The sequence below is a fragment of the Gigantopelta aegis genome, chromosome 4 (genome assembly GCF_016097555.1).
Source record: "Gigantopelta aegis isolate Gae_Host chromosome 4, Gae_host_genome, whole genome shotgun sequence".
NCBI lineage: Eukaryota > Metazoa > Mollusca > Gastropoda > Neomphalida > Peltospiridae > Gigantopelta > Gigantopelta aegis.
Window position 1 is genome coordinate 25574838 of NC_054702.1, and position 14480 is coordinate 25589317.

The following is a 14480-nucleotide window of genomic DNA, read 5'->3' on the forward strand; positions in this document are numbered from 1 at the left end:
TTTAAAGAATGATTTCTGCTTCATTTTTTTGTTTTTAAACTTAACTCTAATGGTGCTATTTCATGTGTACGTGACAGAGTGTTTTAATGAGGTCTCGGCAGTGGACTGGATCATTAACCTGTATTCTCCTTTCTTCCTGATCGTACATTTTAAAATTCCAGTCTATTCTCTATCCAATGATCACCGTCTGCCTGGTTGCCAGGAGACAAATTGTTCCCAATGCTTTTTCAATTGATTTATTGCTGAAGGTTGGGAGAATATGGTGAACGTTTTTGGTGGGGGTTTTTTAGTTACTTCTTTTTCAATATTAGTTAACCCATTAAAGTTATAACAGATACAGGCAGGTCACAAAATACTGCTTGCCAATGAAAATGAAGGTTTAATTGTGTGGATCAAATGCACATGACAACAGAAGTACATGTATTAATCACCGGCTATTAGATGTCAAACATTTGGTAATTTTGACATACATGTATAGTCTCAGAGAGGAAACCCGCTACATTTTTCCATTAGTAGCAAGGGATATTTTATATGCACCATCCAACAGACAGGATAGCACGTACCATGGCCTTTGATATACCGGTCGTGGTGCGCTGGCTGGAATGAGAAATAGCCCTGTGCCCAAGATGGGGATCAGTCCTAGACTGATTCTTTACCACTGGGCTACGTTTTGCACCCTACATTTATACTTGATATAGGTGACATACATACTTTGTGTAGAACACAATAACCTCTCTGTTTAATAGTTTGGGATCAGCTAGTCCATTATGGCTGTCCTTTTTTAAATTTTAAATTATTTTTCACCAAATTGTCAAAAATGAATTTAAAATTAAAACTGCTGAATATGTAAGCTAAATTTTACTCCACTCTCACCCACACCACCGAAACAAACTGAATTAGCATATGTTTCCTGAGCCTTTATCTTGTTGTATTGTGACTACCATAGACATTTTCATATAAAACTCATACAGCTGGTATTTTTCTTCCACATAATCCGTGAATTATAGGAAGGCTTAATATACATAGAAATAATACTGATTATTATAATATACATAGAAATAATACTGATTATTATAATATACATAGAAATAATACTAATTATTATAATAAGAAGCTTGTTTTATGTAATGCGATCAGATTTCTCAATAGGGATTTAAATTTTTTAAATTAAAAGAACTCATGTGGATGAGCTACTGTGTCTCAAAGTTGTGTAATAATTGAAAAGGTCTGTTGTATGTTTTGTGTAATAATTAGCTCAATATATGATTTGCCATGAGATTACAATTCTCAAGGGAGAATATATTTTTTTTTTTATCAAAACTCATTCCATTAAACAGCTCTCATGAGGTCAGAGTTATGATCATTCATTGAGGAATTCAATTACTTGTGTATAATTTTACTGCAACTCAAGTTCAAGGCTGCCATTTTTACCTGCTGTGGTGATACTTGTGACACCACGTCTGTCTGTGGCATCAGATTTCTGTGTTTAGCTGCATATAAAGCTCACAGATATATGTAATCCAGATGAACATAATCATATAGATCTACTTTCTTTGTTTGATACCCAATAGCTGATCTCTATTTTTGAGCTGGGGTGTCGTTAAACATCCATTCATTCATTCAGATGGATCAATCAGTGATAAATCAATCGATCAATAAATCAATCAGTCAATGAATCAATCAATGAATGAATCAGTCAGTGAATCGGTTGATCAATGAATCAATCAGTCAATGAATTAATCAATCAATCAATCAATAACGAGCCGCAAGATTTTATGGAACAGTTGTTTCCGGTAGTGTTTTGGTGGTGAAATAGCAAAATGACTGAACTGAAAATCTGTTACTGTGTTATCGTGTAACATAATCCTTACATAATAACGATTACTGAATTGAAATGAATGTGGATTGAAATGAATGAATGAATGAATGAATGAATAAATGTAACTGGAATAGGAAATAATTTAGTGGGTGTACCCCACCCCCATATCATTCCTTGAACAAAATTTTGTCACTGAGCTTTTTGCTGCTGCGATCATATCATATTGCCCAACTTGAATTAAGGTGCAACACTACATATATACATGTATATATGTTACAAAGGCCTTGACCTTAAACATTTTCAATGGTAGCCTGCCGGGTTACTAGGTTATGAAATCAATCAAAAAATTTTATTTATTAAAATGTGTTGTTTTAGGTGTTTATGCATCTTCTTGATTGCATAGTAACTGGATGTGCCAGAAAAATCTAGTAGCCCGGCGGGCTACCACGTTTACACATCTGGTAGCACAAGTGAGAAATTGGTAGCCAAAACACCCCAGGCCACTGCTAATGTTGAGCCCTGATATACATGTATGTATATGCAGTATCAACAAACAAAATAACATTTGAAATGGTGAATTCTAGAATGCTGGGCCCATATTTTCGAAGCTTCATTTATTTTAGGACTACGAAATCGTAAAACCATCGTAAGCTATGACGTCATTTTGGCATGTGCTGGTTTTAATCTAGTAACATTATATAGACGCATGCATGCCAGTCTTAAATATATAGGGCCGAATTTACTAAACCTGTTTTTCGTAAACGCAGGTGTTTAAGCATTGTAAATGTGTGTAGTTACACGTGTATAAGTCTAAAACAGGTGTTTAAGCATTGTAAATGTGTGTAGTTACACGTGTATAAGTCTAAAACAGGTGTTTAAGCATTGTAAATGTGTGTAGTTACACACTTGTAAGTCTAAAACAGACTTTGTAACTTCAGCCCATAGTATATAGTACTGTAATAGCATCAGTGGAAGAAGAAAATACTTGTACTGAACCATAGTGAATATTACCTTCCTCACTTGACGGCAAATCCACTACAGTGAAACCGGTCTAAACCGGATCACGCCGGGGACCTAATATTTATCCAGTTTAAACAGGATCCAGTGTTTAGAGGGTCCCGTTTTAGAAGTTAATTTAGAAGGAAATTTGTGACCAAGAAACTCAGCTGGTTTTGACAGGATTCCTGTTTGTTCAGGGTCCGGTTTAAACAGGTTTTACTGTAGTTACTTAACACTATTACACATGTACCATCCATGATTAGCAAGTCTTAAATTTAAATTCCTTCAATATACAGCATTACCATTATTCAAGACACACCATTTTATTAATCATGCTAAAGACGGCTAGATTACACCGTTGCAATAGTCACTAAGTGTACGTTCCTCTGGTGGTATCCTTTTATCTTTTACCAATTATACACTTGATTCTAGAATGTGCAAGTCAAATGCATCTGGTCTTTGAATATGACCTTTAAGGAAATGGATTTCAAATTGCTGCATGTTAAGTTGCTGCCTGCCTGCCTGGTGTTTGATGTACATGCTGCAAGGCACACTTTGTGATGTTTCAACATCAACTTGTTAGGTAATTACAAACATTATCGCATTAGCTTGAAACACGGTCAATTACTTTGACAAGTAGCAGGGTTTTTTCTCCTTCTTCTTTTAAAAAGGGGCAGGATTTAGCTCAGTCGGTTGAGTGCTTGATTGAGGTGCTTGCGTCGTAGGATTGAACCACCTCAGTGGATCCATTTACCTGATTGGGGTTTTTCTAGTTCCAACCAGTGCACCACAACTGGACAAAAGGCCGTGGTATGTGCTTTCCTGTCTGTGGGAAAGAGCATATAAAAGATCCCTCACTGCATTAGGAAAAATGTAGCGGGTTTCCTCTGATGACTACAAGTCATAATTACCAAATGTTTGACGATGATTAATTAATCAATGTGCTCTAGTTGTGTCATTAAACAAAAGAAACTTTCTTTTAATAATACATACTGACAACAAAAGAAACGTGAAAATTAAATTCAGTTTTCTTTAATTTATTTAAAATGATTCAGTTTGAATGTTATTATTTTTGTGCCTTATAAATTATTAATATGTTGTGAACATTTTAGGCCCATTTAGACAGTCTGTTCACCAGATTTATTTTATCATGAAATTTAAAAAAAAAAAAATTAAATAGAGGATAATAAAGAAGTTACCAGTTATCAAATTTATGTCCTGAGTGAAATAATGTTCACTTGTCACGAGCTAAAGCATTGCTTACCATCCCAACCATTTCTAATAGAGTGAGTTCTTGACACTTTTCAAACATATACCATTTTCAAGATATTATTTTTATTTTTTATTTTTTACTATTCTGTTCAAAACTGAGACCGAGATTTTTTTTTTTTTTTTTTTTTTTTTTTTTTGCTGCATAACTTCATCTGGCTGTGGTATATCTGTCCTTACAGGTAATGCAGGAATAAATTTATACCATCCACCTGTTCTACTGTTTACTTAAGCCTCATAAGGGATGGGACGTAACCCAGTGGTAAAGCACTCGCTTGATGGATGTTTGGTCTGGGATCGATTCCTGTCTGTGTGCCCATTGCGCTGTTTCTTGCTTCAGCCAGTGCACCATCAAAGGCAGTGGTATGTGCTATCCTGTCTATGGGATGGTGCATATAAAAGATCCCTATTTAGTAATGGAAAAATACAGCAGGTTTCCTCTTAGACTGTTTGTTAGAATTACGAAATGTTTGACATCCAATAGCTGATGATTAATACATGTATATCAATGTGCGCTTAGAGGTGTCATTGAACAAAACGAACCTTTCATGCCTCACAAAGGAAAGATATAATATTACCAAATAAGAGGTGTAAAATTTAGCCAGAGGACCCATTGGTTTAACATACAAATCATGAATTCTAGACTGAATGTATCAAGTGCAACATATGTCTGTCACAGTTAGGAACTACATGGACCATGATGAATGAACTCTGCTAGTTTTGATTTAGAAAACTAGTCTGAGAGTGGCAGTCCTCTTTTTGGCAGTGCAGGAGGGTTGAAGTCTCCAGTAACGTACTTCCTTAGGAATGGCTGTCGATCCTCCTGTAAATGAGGCACTAGATAGAGATTCATGGAATCAACCACTATTTTGACAAATGCACATTCGACTCTGCATTATGCAGAGATATGGCCCTGACCATGTATTACGGTTTTGTCATTCATATTCAATCTGTATCATACAACTAGAATTACATATAGAATATAGAAAAAGATGCCAGATGTTTGGATGCTTATGCCTTTTTATTATGCAGATGCTTATGTAGCAAGTCTGATGATATCACACCCTGACACAACTTCTACCGGATAAGAATACAAATTGCGTGATAACATAATCAAGGTAATGTCATATGTCGCTCATGCGGGCAAAGAAAAAATAATTTGTCACGAAAGAAGGACAAAGACATTGCTTACCACATGAAATCTGGCAGAACTGATGCAGTAATGCCACAACCATACATTTAAAGCCTATATATAGCTTTACACTGAATATGGCCGTCTCAATTTATATGCTGCCATGTGTTATTAGAATTATAATAGAGTAACCATGACTTATCCATTATTTGTTCCGTTGTCATGAGCATCCCAGCAGGAAAGAGATTTCCAGTGTCAAGAACACTTATTTAGTTAATTCAGATTTGTTCTAATCATGACCGTATTTTTGGTTGTAATTTAAATGATGTAGATATTTTCGGTTGCATGTAGTTTAGCCCAGGGTCAAGGTCATGCCCAGCATCCAATCAAAGGATCCTTAGGACTGTCCAGACGGTCATATACAAGGTGGAAATTGCCTATTACGAATCACAGTTAGTCTGTGGAGGGAATTCTTCATGGTAATTGTAATTGGATAGACGTAGATGTTTTTGTCTTTGTGAGACAGAGAAGGCCTAAGTTAGCCATTTAGTTTTGACCTTATTTGAGAGTGTTTGTTTTTGTGAGTTTTTAAAATTTTATTTCTCCAATAAACATTTATTGACTAATGAACATCTGTCTGTAAGATAGAAAAGGCTTACGTTAGCCATTTAGTAATGACCTTATTTTAGAATGGTTTTTTATTTTATTTTTTATTTCTCCAATATACATTTATTGACTAAAAATCTTATTTCGAGTTGATGAACAGAATAAATGATTCTTAGAAGTCAGAAATGAAAGTAACTTTTACTGCTCATATCCTTAGTTAATATTCCTTCCGTATGGTGAAAGCTGACAATCTTCTTTATGGATTGTGAAAATTGTCAAAAAAGGATGCTAATCAAAAATACATTAAATTTTCATTGCTCTTTACGTCAGGCTGTAAAGCTCCATTGGTCTTATGATCTCCCCGCGAAAAATGTCGTAGGTAATAATGGAAGCTGTGCCGTCATTATGACCATTGTGTGTGCTTTCTATTAGATCATTCGATCAGCTTGTTTTATCACAGTCGGTAAACGACTTACCGCTGCCACCACTGCACACTACTTGCAACGGTTGGCTTTGGCGTTGGCGATCAAAGTTCAGTACGACAATAAAGTGTTTGATTCGAATGATTGCACTGCCGGCGTTGATTGCCAATCCTAGGGAGTAACACATTTACAGTTATTGCTTTGTATTGATTGATCGTGGAAATATTCACTTGGGAAAATGTCCGGGGAAATGTTTGCAATTCACCAGTCCACACCCCAGTTTATTACCTGATGTCAAGAACGGTCTCTCAGTTGGCATAATCATGTTTGTAATCCACAGTCAAACAGTTATAATAATATCTGGTCTAGAAATATTACAGTCTTTACTTTTAGGCTTATATTTGGATTTATAATAGAAAGGTGTAAAATTTTGTTTTTAACCTTGTTTAAAACCTAATTTTTAAAAAAATTGCAGATGTAAGCAAAATATTTGGCCAAATTATCTACTAAACTTAAAAAATTGCAAAACAAATAATATATATTTAACAACAAAATATCAAGAAATCACTATGCCAAATTAAACTAACATTCACTAATGGTTTTTCAAATTCACAGTTGAATTTATTGAGTGTCAGATTTAGCCCTGAATTGACTCTGGTTTACAAATGGACTCTTCGATAATGTAGTTATATATAATGTATTAAAGAGACAGACCCTAGTTTCAACCAGTGAAAATTAACACTACATTTAGTTAATCTACAAACCTGTAACACATTTGGATAAAGTTACAACTGAATGAAACATGAGTCCCTGACTTTGAAATGGTGAATAGTCTTATTCAACTTACCGTACTAGCACAACAACAATGCTATACGACCCTGAGTTATAACCTCCACTGTAGAATTATCTCCCCTTGCCGGATGTATAACCTACACCCACGCATGGGTAGACCGTATATCCTCGTTTTTGATTCTGCAGTCCTCCATTGCAGTCATGTTCAAGTTCTGTAGTAAAATTTTTGTCAAATTGTTAAATTGTTTATTAATTTGTAGTTTTGTTTTACTGTGTCATACGAGGTCTTTTGGGTGATTTACACAGGGGGTTAATGTCTGACACGGCTTCCTCGGGCTCCAACCGGTTGGTTTGTGTGCCGAGGGGGGTTGTCTTAAACGACTGCCCCAGTTTGATCAGCATTTGTTATGTCGTTCTTGTTGTTTTGAACGCCAGTGTCATATCTGTGTAAATTGGTCCCCCTCCACGTGGGGGAAGGCTAAGAAGCTGTCAAAAGATGCCGAGCGTAAGAGGATGATTAGACGTGAACGGGATGGGCGGAGCACAATGGCAACCTCCGGGGTCATGCTCCATACCGATTTGCCGTCAGTCAGCAAGTCAGTGTCCAGTTCAAAGAGCTCGCGGACAAGTGGTAGGCGCAAGGGCGCCTCCTCGTCTGTTCGCCATCTTCATGGTGATACCAGTAAACCCGAAGCACCGCTTGGCGCGGAGGGGGTGCTGTTGCTCCCTGCTTCGGCTGAAGCAGAGAAGGTTTCTTCCAGGTCGGGCTCCGTTCCACCTGGGAATTTGCTTTTGCCTCCGTCGGTGGAGGCGGCGCCTGTTACGGTTGTAACGAGGGTGTCAGTCGGAGGGAGTGCAGTCGTGGCAGGAACGACTGTGTCTCTCAGTTCCGACTCCCATCTTGCTGATGGGGGCAGGGTTATTGGTCCTTCCGTGGAGGTGTTGATTGGCTCTAGGATGAAGTCCGCTTCGCGGCGCTGTTTGTCTCACCAGATTTCTGGTGCAGAGTTGGTCGTGGCGTCCGAGGGCGCTGTTTCAGCCAACGCGTCTTTCGGCGCTACTTCGGTGATCAAGCCACTTGCGAAGTCTCACAACGTTGTCTCGGTCACGGAGCCGAGTGGCATTATTTCGGGTGCAACGCCAGTGGGCGTCCCTTATGTTGTTGAGGCGCCTGTACAGCATCATCAACTTTTAGATCGTTCGCACGTGGCTACGTCAACTGGGTTGGCTAATCCACATGTGGTACGTTGGGTTCAGAATTCGGCGCAGGATTCGTACGTGTACGAATTTCCTGACGGTCCGGTTCAACCGACACCACCAGTCCCGTTGTCTGCTTCGGCAGGGATCAGGGAAACTGCAGCTTTCTTGGGTGCGCCTGTGTCTACACCGATGGTCAATCCGGACCTGTCAGATCGGGGTAGAGGTTCCAGGCGTTATCCCTCGACTGCATGGGCGGAACCTTTCGTTCAGGGTCCGATGGTTTCGGGTCGCCCTCAGGGGCGGACTCGGGGGGACTGTTTCTCTTTTTGAGAATTTCATGGCCTGGCTAGGGGAATCGCCTCCACCAGTCCCTCCACCGCCGGGGTTTCCAGCGAGACCGGGGTTGGACCAGTTTGCAGATTCGGCCGGTCCGCATCGTCCTGCCCATGCAGTTTCATGATTATGATTACCAGGCGGTTCTTGGTTTTGTACGGGAACAGGTCCGACTGGTGTGCGCAGATGCAATTCCGTCGGAGGAGGCTGTTCAGTCTTACAAGGGTGTTTCGTTTGGAAACCGGCCTTTAGCGACGGACGCGCCGCGGGAGGATTTCGGCTTGCCGTTAGCGCACGAGGCGCATGAATCTCTTGCGGAGATTGATGCTTTGATTGCGGGTAGCGATCGTATTTTGGGGGCAGTGGTGGAAGAGTTTCCGGCAGCGTTAGCTACCGGGAAACTGTTGTCTGCGACGAAGGTTTTGTCCACGTCTTCGTATAAGACATTGGGAGCTTCCTTCCTTTCACATCCAGCGGTCGTTTCCGCTAGGGTCAAGGCAGACTGCCACCCATCTCCTAATGTCAGTGTGCCACTCACAAATTTAGAGACTTTGGAGAGGTTATCTAAACTTCTTTTTCAAGTCAATAACTATTTAGGTACGTTCCTATTTGGTTTATATAAAGCAGTCACGGGTCTTCCGCCGATGGCTAAGGGTTGTTTTGGCGGCTTCTAAAGCCTCTCATCACGTCGCTCAGCTTGCTGGGCGTGTTTTTGCCAACAGTCTACTTCTGCGTCGGGATCACTACCTGGCGGGACTGAGAGCAACGGGTGTGGTTAAAACCTACTTTCGTGGTCGCTCAGTAAGGGAAACCTTACTTTTTGGGACCAATTTTAACTTGGTCATGGACCAAGAAGCGGCGAAATTCGTCCCTGCTGCTCAGTCCTGAACTGCTCATAAGCGCCAGGCGGCGTCTACTTTTAAGCCTCCACCTGTTAAGAAATCGACTTTTCTTGACAGGTATCAGATCCCTTTGGTGTCTGATTCAGGCAATGCCTGTGGTTCATCGAAACAGGGACGTTTTCGGGGGAAGCCGGCACGTTTTCGTGGTTCCGCTCGGGGCAAGGTGCCCAGGGGTGGGAAGCAGCCGGGATGAGGGTGTGTGGACAATTGACATCTGCTTACGGAGGTTCATCTGTTGGGTATACGGATGCACAATTACCTGGACGATTTGTTAATTCCGGCGGCGTCACAGACAGCATGTCTCGTGGGCGTGGAGTTCGTGATCGACATGATTCTCCGATTGGGGTTTATTCCCAATTGGGTCAAGTCGGTATTAGTGCCAACGCAGGTTTTCACTTATCTCGGGGTGGTTTTCAACCTTGTGGAGGCGTCCGTTCTTCCGACGGATTCGCGACTTCACAATTTCACGACGTTGGCGCAACGTGTTCTGGTGGAGCAAAGTGCGTCGGTGCGCACGCTCCATGTGTTGATAGGCCATCTCAGACGGTTCAGACGGTTCAAGAGACCGCTTCAATGGCATTTGTCCCGGGTGTGGGATGGTCTCAGCTGGGATTTGGTGATACCATTGGGGCCTTGGTTCATTCTTCCGATCCAAAAGTGTCTAGTGGACAAGTGTATGTCCCAGGCCGTTCCTTTACACCCACTTTCTCCAGAGTTGGTTCTGTTTACTGATGCTTCCCTTGAGGGGTTTGGTGCACACCTTTTGGATCAACATCTGTCAGGGGTGTGGACTCCTTCAGAGAGGAGTCGTCACATCAACCTGTTGGAGATGGAAGCAGTGCGTGACGCTTGTCTCCATTTCAGGACTGTTATTCGACATCGTCGAATTTTGTTGAGGTCGGACAACACGTCGGTTGTTGCGTACCTCAATCAGTGGGGAGGCACCAAATCCCTGTCATTGAGTCTTGCGGCTTTGGAGATTCTGGAATGGTGTGATGATTGGGGAGTGGTGTTATCGGCCAAACACATTCCTTCGTCCGTGAACGTCTTGGCAGACGCTTTGAGTCGTCGTTCCCCGGTTCAGATGGAGTGGATGTTGCACCGGACGGTGGCTTATCGAGTTCTTCAGTTGTGGGGGAGTCCTCAACTCGATATGTTTGCCACTCGCCTGAACAGTCAGTTGCCAGTGTTTGTATCGCCGGTACCAGACCCACTGGCACTGGAGTATGATGCGTTGAGCATGGACTGGACGGGACTGGATTTTTACACCTTTCCCCCTCTGGTTCTGCTTGGCAAGATTCTGGCAAAGATCAGACAGCAACCTTGTCGTGTCACGCTCGTAGCCCCGAGTTGGGCAGCTCAAGCCTGGTTTCCTCCACTCCTGTCACTTTTAGTGCAGGATCCGGTGCGGTTGCCGTTGATACCCGATCTGCTCAGTCAGAGACTGTGTTGGACAGAGTGGCATCCGAAGCCGGAGGTTTTCCGACTTCACGCATGGCGGTTGTCGGGGTTTCCCTCCGAAACCGAGGCTTTTCTAAACGGGTTGCTGAGCTCATCTCCTCTTCAAAGCACCAGTTTACGGAGAGGGTCTACCAGTGTCATTGGCGCACTTGGGTTCGTTGGGCGACTGAGAGGGACGTGGATCCCTTGTCGCCTACTGTTAATGACTTAGCTGAGTACTTTCTGGCTCTTGTTCAAGAAAGACAGCTGAAGGTTCAAACAGTGAGAAGTCACCGGTCGTCCATTTTCACTACTCTGAGGCAGTGTGGACGTCAAGATTTCTCAACGAATCTCGTGTTGCATGACTTGCTTAAGTCGTTGCAAAACACGGTTGAGAAGCCTTCCATTTTGCCTAAATGGAATGTTTTTCTGGTTCTTCATGCACTCAAAGGCAAGCCCTACGAGCCTTTGAAATTCGCCAGTCTTCGTCATTTGACGTGGAAAACTTTGTTTCTGGTCTCACTAGCGGCTTGCCGTCATATTAGTGAGATTCATGCTTTTTTGCATGATTTGGTGGATTACAATACAGACGGGTCAGTTGCGTTACGTACTGATCCTGTTTTCGTGGCTAAGAACCAGGTTCCAGGGGAAGAGTTTCCTCCGGCCATCATTCAATGTTTATCTCGTACGCTTTCTGCGGATAATTCTGATAGACTTCTTTGTCCGGTGCGGGTTTTGAAATTCTATTTGGAGCGTACTAGAAATCTCCAGCAAAACACGAAGAGACTCTTTATCTCTTTCACTCGCCAACCAGGAGACATTATGAAGAATGCTTTGTCGAGATAGATTGCTGCAACCATCAAACTGGCATATGAGAAAGCGGGTGATCATGTTCTGCGGAATTTCTTCGTTCGACCTCATGAGATTCGGGCGATTTCTGCTTCCCTTAATTTCCATGATTCTTTGGACATTTTCAAGGTCATGAGTGCGGGGTTTTGGAAAGGTCGACACACGTTTGACCAGTTTTATTTCCGTGATATGGCTGTTGGTCCGGACGGAACTTGGCGGATTCAATCAGTCATTGCAGGGCAGCAAGTCATTTCGGTGTGCAGGACCACGAGTAGGGGGCGACCCTTATTTCGTCCGGTCGCTACCGGCAGTCTTTCTGGGAGATAGTTCTCCACCTCCTGTTTGGAGAGTGTGGAGTGGATGGTTGACTATTTGGGGCAGTCGAGTGTCTTTTACCATTACTTGGTGTGCGGGTTTCCTCACCTTGTTAACTTGGTTTACTTTTAATTGGGGTTGTAGTTCTTCAATTTAAAAGTCACTTTGACATTTTATACCTCATATGATGTGGATTGCTTTTTCACTGTATCATTACTTGAGACGAACACTACTGGTTGAATGGGTAAGTCCTCTTTGTTTTCTTACCTCCTCCCTTTAATGTTAAATTCTCGTGCTTTAACAGTGTTATATCACGTCTGTTATAGCATTGTTTTTGTGCTAGTATGGTAAGTTGAATAAGACTATTAGAAAATTTGTTTCTAATTTTCATTATTATTAATACTTACCTAGTACTAGCACAACAACCGTTACCTCCCACCCGCCCCGAGGGAGGTCTTTTTTTATTCAGTCATTCCGGACTTTGAATCGATAACGAGAATATACGGTCTACCCATGCGTGGGTGTAGGTTATACATTCTGCAAGGGGAGATAATTCTACAGTGGAGGTTATAACTCAGGGTCGTATAGCATTGTTGTTGTGCTAGTACTAGGTAAGTATGAGTAATAATGAAAATTAGAAACAAATTTTCTAAATATCCTCTAAAAATAAGACTAAAACTCGATTCCATAACTATTACTTCTCAGACGAACGTGTGTTTTTAAAAATATGATAAATGCGTTTTGTAATATTAAAAACACCAGGATGACCAAAAACACTTCGAATGTACAGAAATGGATAATCTAAACAATAAAATCTAAGTAAAGTATGATTTCAGTTATCAGAAACATCTCTTAACAGTAAAAAATATGCCTTACTGCTTAAAAACTAGGGTATGTGCCTTTAATATCTACACAAGGCGTATATCATGATACAGAAATTGTTGATTTATTTATAGCATTGTTGTACATGACAGTATTTATAGTGTACATGGTATACAGTGAAGTGTTTGGATTTAAGACTGGTAGGTACTGGGTTCATACCCCAGTACTGGTTCCAATCTCCACTTAGATCATCGGCAAAGTACAAACTAGGCTACTATGCAAGCTAGGCTACTATGCAAGTTAGGCTACTATACAAGCTACATGTAGGCTACTATGCAAGCTAGGCTACTATACAAGCTAGGCTACTATACAAGCTAGGCTACTATACAAGCTACATGTAGGCTACTATGCAAGCTAGGCTACTATACAAGCTAGGCTACTATGCAAGCTAGGCTACTATGCAAGCTACATGTAGGCTACTATGCAAGCTACATGTAGGCTACTATACAAGCTACATGTAGGCTACTATGCAAGCTAGGCTACTATACAAGCTACATGTAGGCTACTATGCAAGCTAGGCTACTATACAAGCTAGGCTACTATGCAAGCTAGGCTACTATGCTAGGTAGGCTACTATGCAAGCTAGGCTACTATGCAAGCTAGGCTACTGTGCTAGCTAGGCTACTGTGCTAGCTAGGCTACTATGCAACCTAGGCTACTATGCAACCTAGGCTACTATGCAACTAGGCTACTGTGCTAGCTAGGCTACTATGCAAGCTAGGCTACTGTGCTAGCTAGGCTACTGTGCTAGCTAGGCTACTGTGCAAGCTAGGCTACTGTGCTAGCTAGGCTACTGTGCTAGCTAGGCTACTGTGCAAGCTAGGCTACTGTGCTAGCTAGGCTACTATGCAACCTAGGCTACTATGCAAGCTAGGCTACTATGCTAGGTAGGCTACTATGCAAGCTAGGCTACTATGCAAGCTAGGCTACTATGCAAGCTAGGCTACTATGCAAGCTAGTCTACTATGCAAGCTAGGCTACTATGCTAGGTAGGCTACTATGCAAGCTAGGCTACTGTGCAAGCTAGGCTACTGTGCTAGCTAGGCTACTGTGCTAGCTAGGCTACTATGCAACCTAGGCTACTATGCAACCTAGGCTACTGTGCAAGCTAGGCTACTGTGCTAGCTAGGCTACTGTGCTAGCTAGGCTACTGTGCTAGCTAGGCTACTGTGCTAGCTAGGCTACTGTGCTAGCTAGGCTACTGTGCTAGCTAGGCTACTGTGCAACCTAGGCTACTGTGCAACCTAGGCTACTGTGCAACCTAGGCTACTGTGCTAGCTAGGCTACTGTGCTAGCTAGGCTACTGTGCTAGCTAGGCTACTGTGCAAGCTAGGCTACTGTGCTAGCTAGGCTACTGTGCAAGCTAGGCTACTGTGCAAGCTAGGCTACTGTGCAAGCTAGGCTACTGTGCTAGCTAGGCTACTGTGCTAGCTAGGCTACTGTGCTAGCTAGGCTACTGTGCTAGCTAGGCTACTGTGCTAGCTAGGCTACTGTGCTAGCTAGGCTACTGTGCTAGCTAG

At 42.0% G+C, this 14480-nt stretch overlaps 1 protein-coding gene across 4 annotated transcripts in view; it reads left to right on the plus strand.

The window, feature by feature from the left end:
- LOC121370263 (tubby-related protein 4-like) overlaps nt 1–14480 on the plus strand; it is a 150173-nt gene that overhangs the window by 103678 nt on the left and 32015 nt on the right. The gene's annotated exons all lie outside the window — the stretch shown is intronic.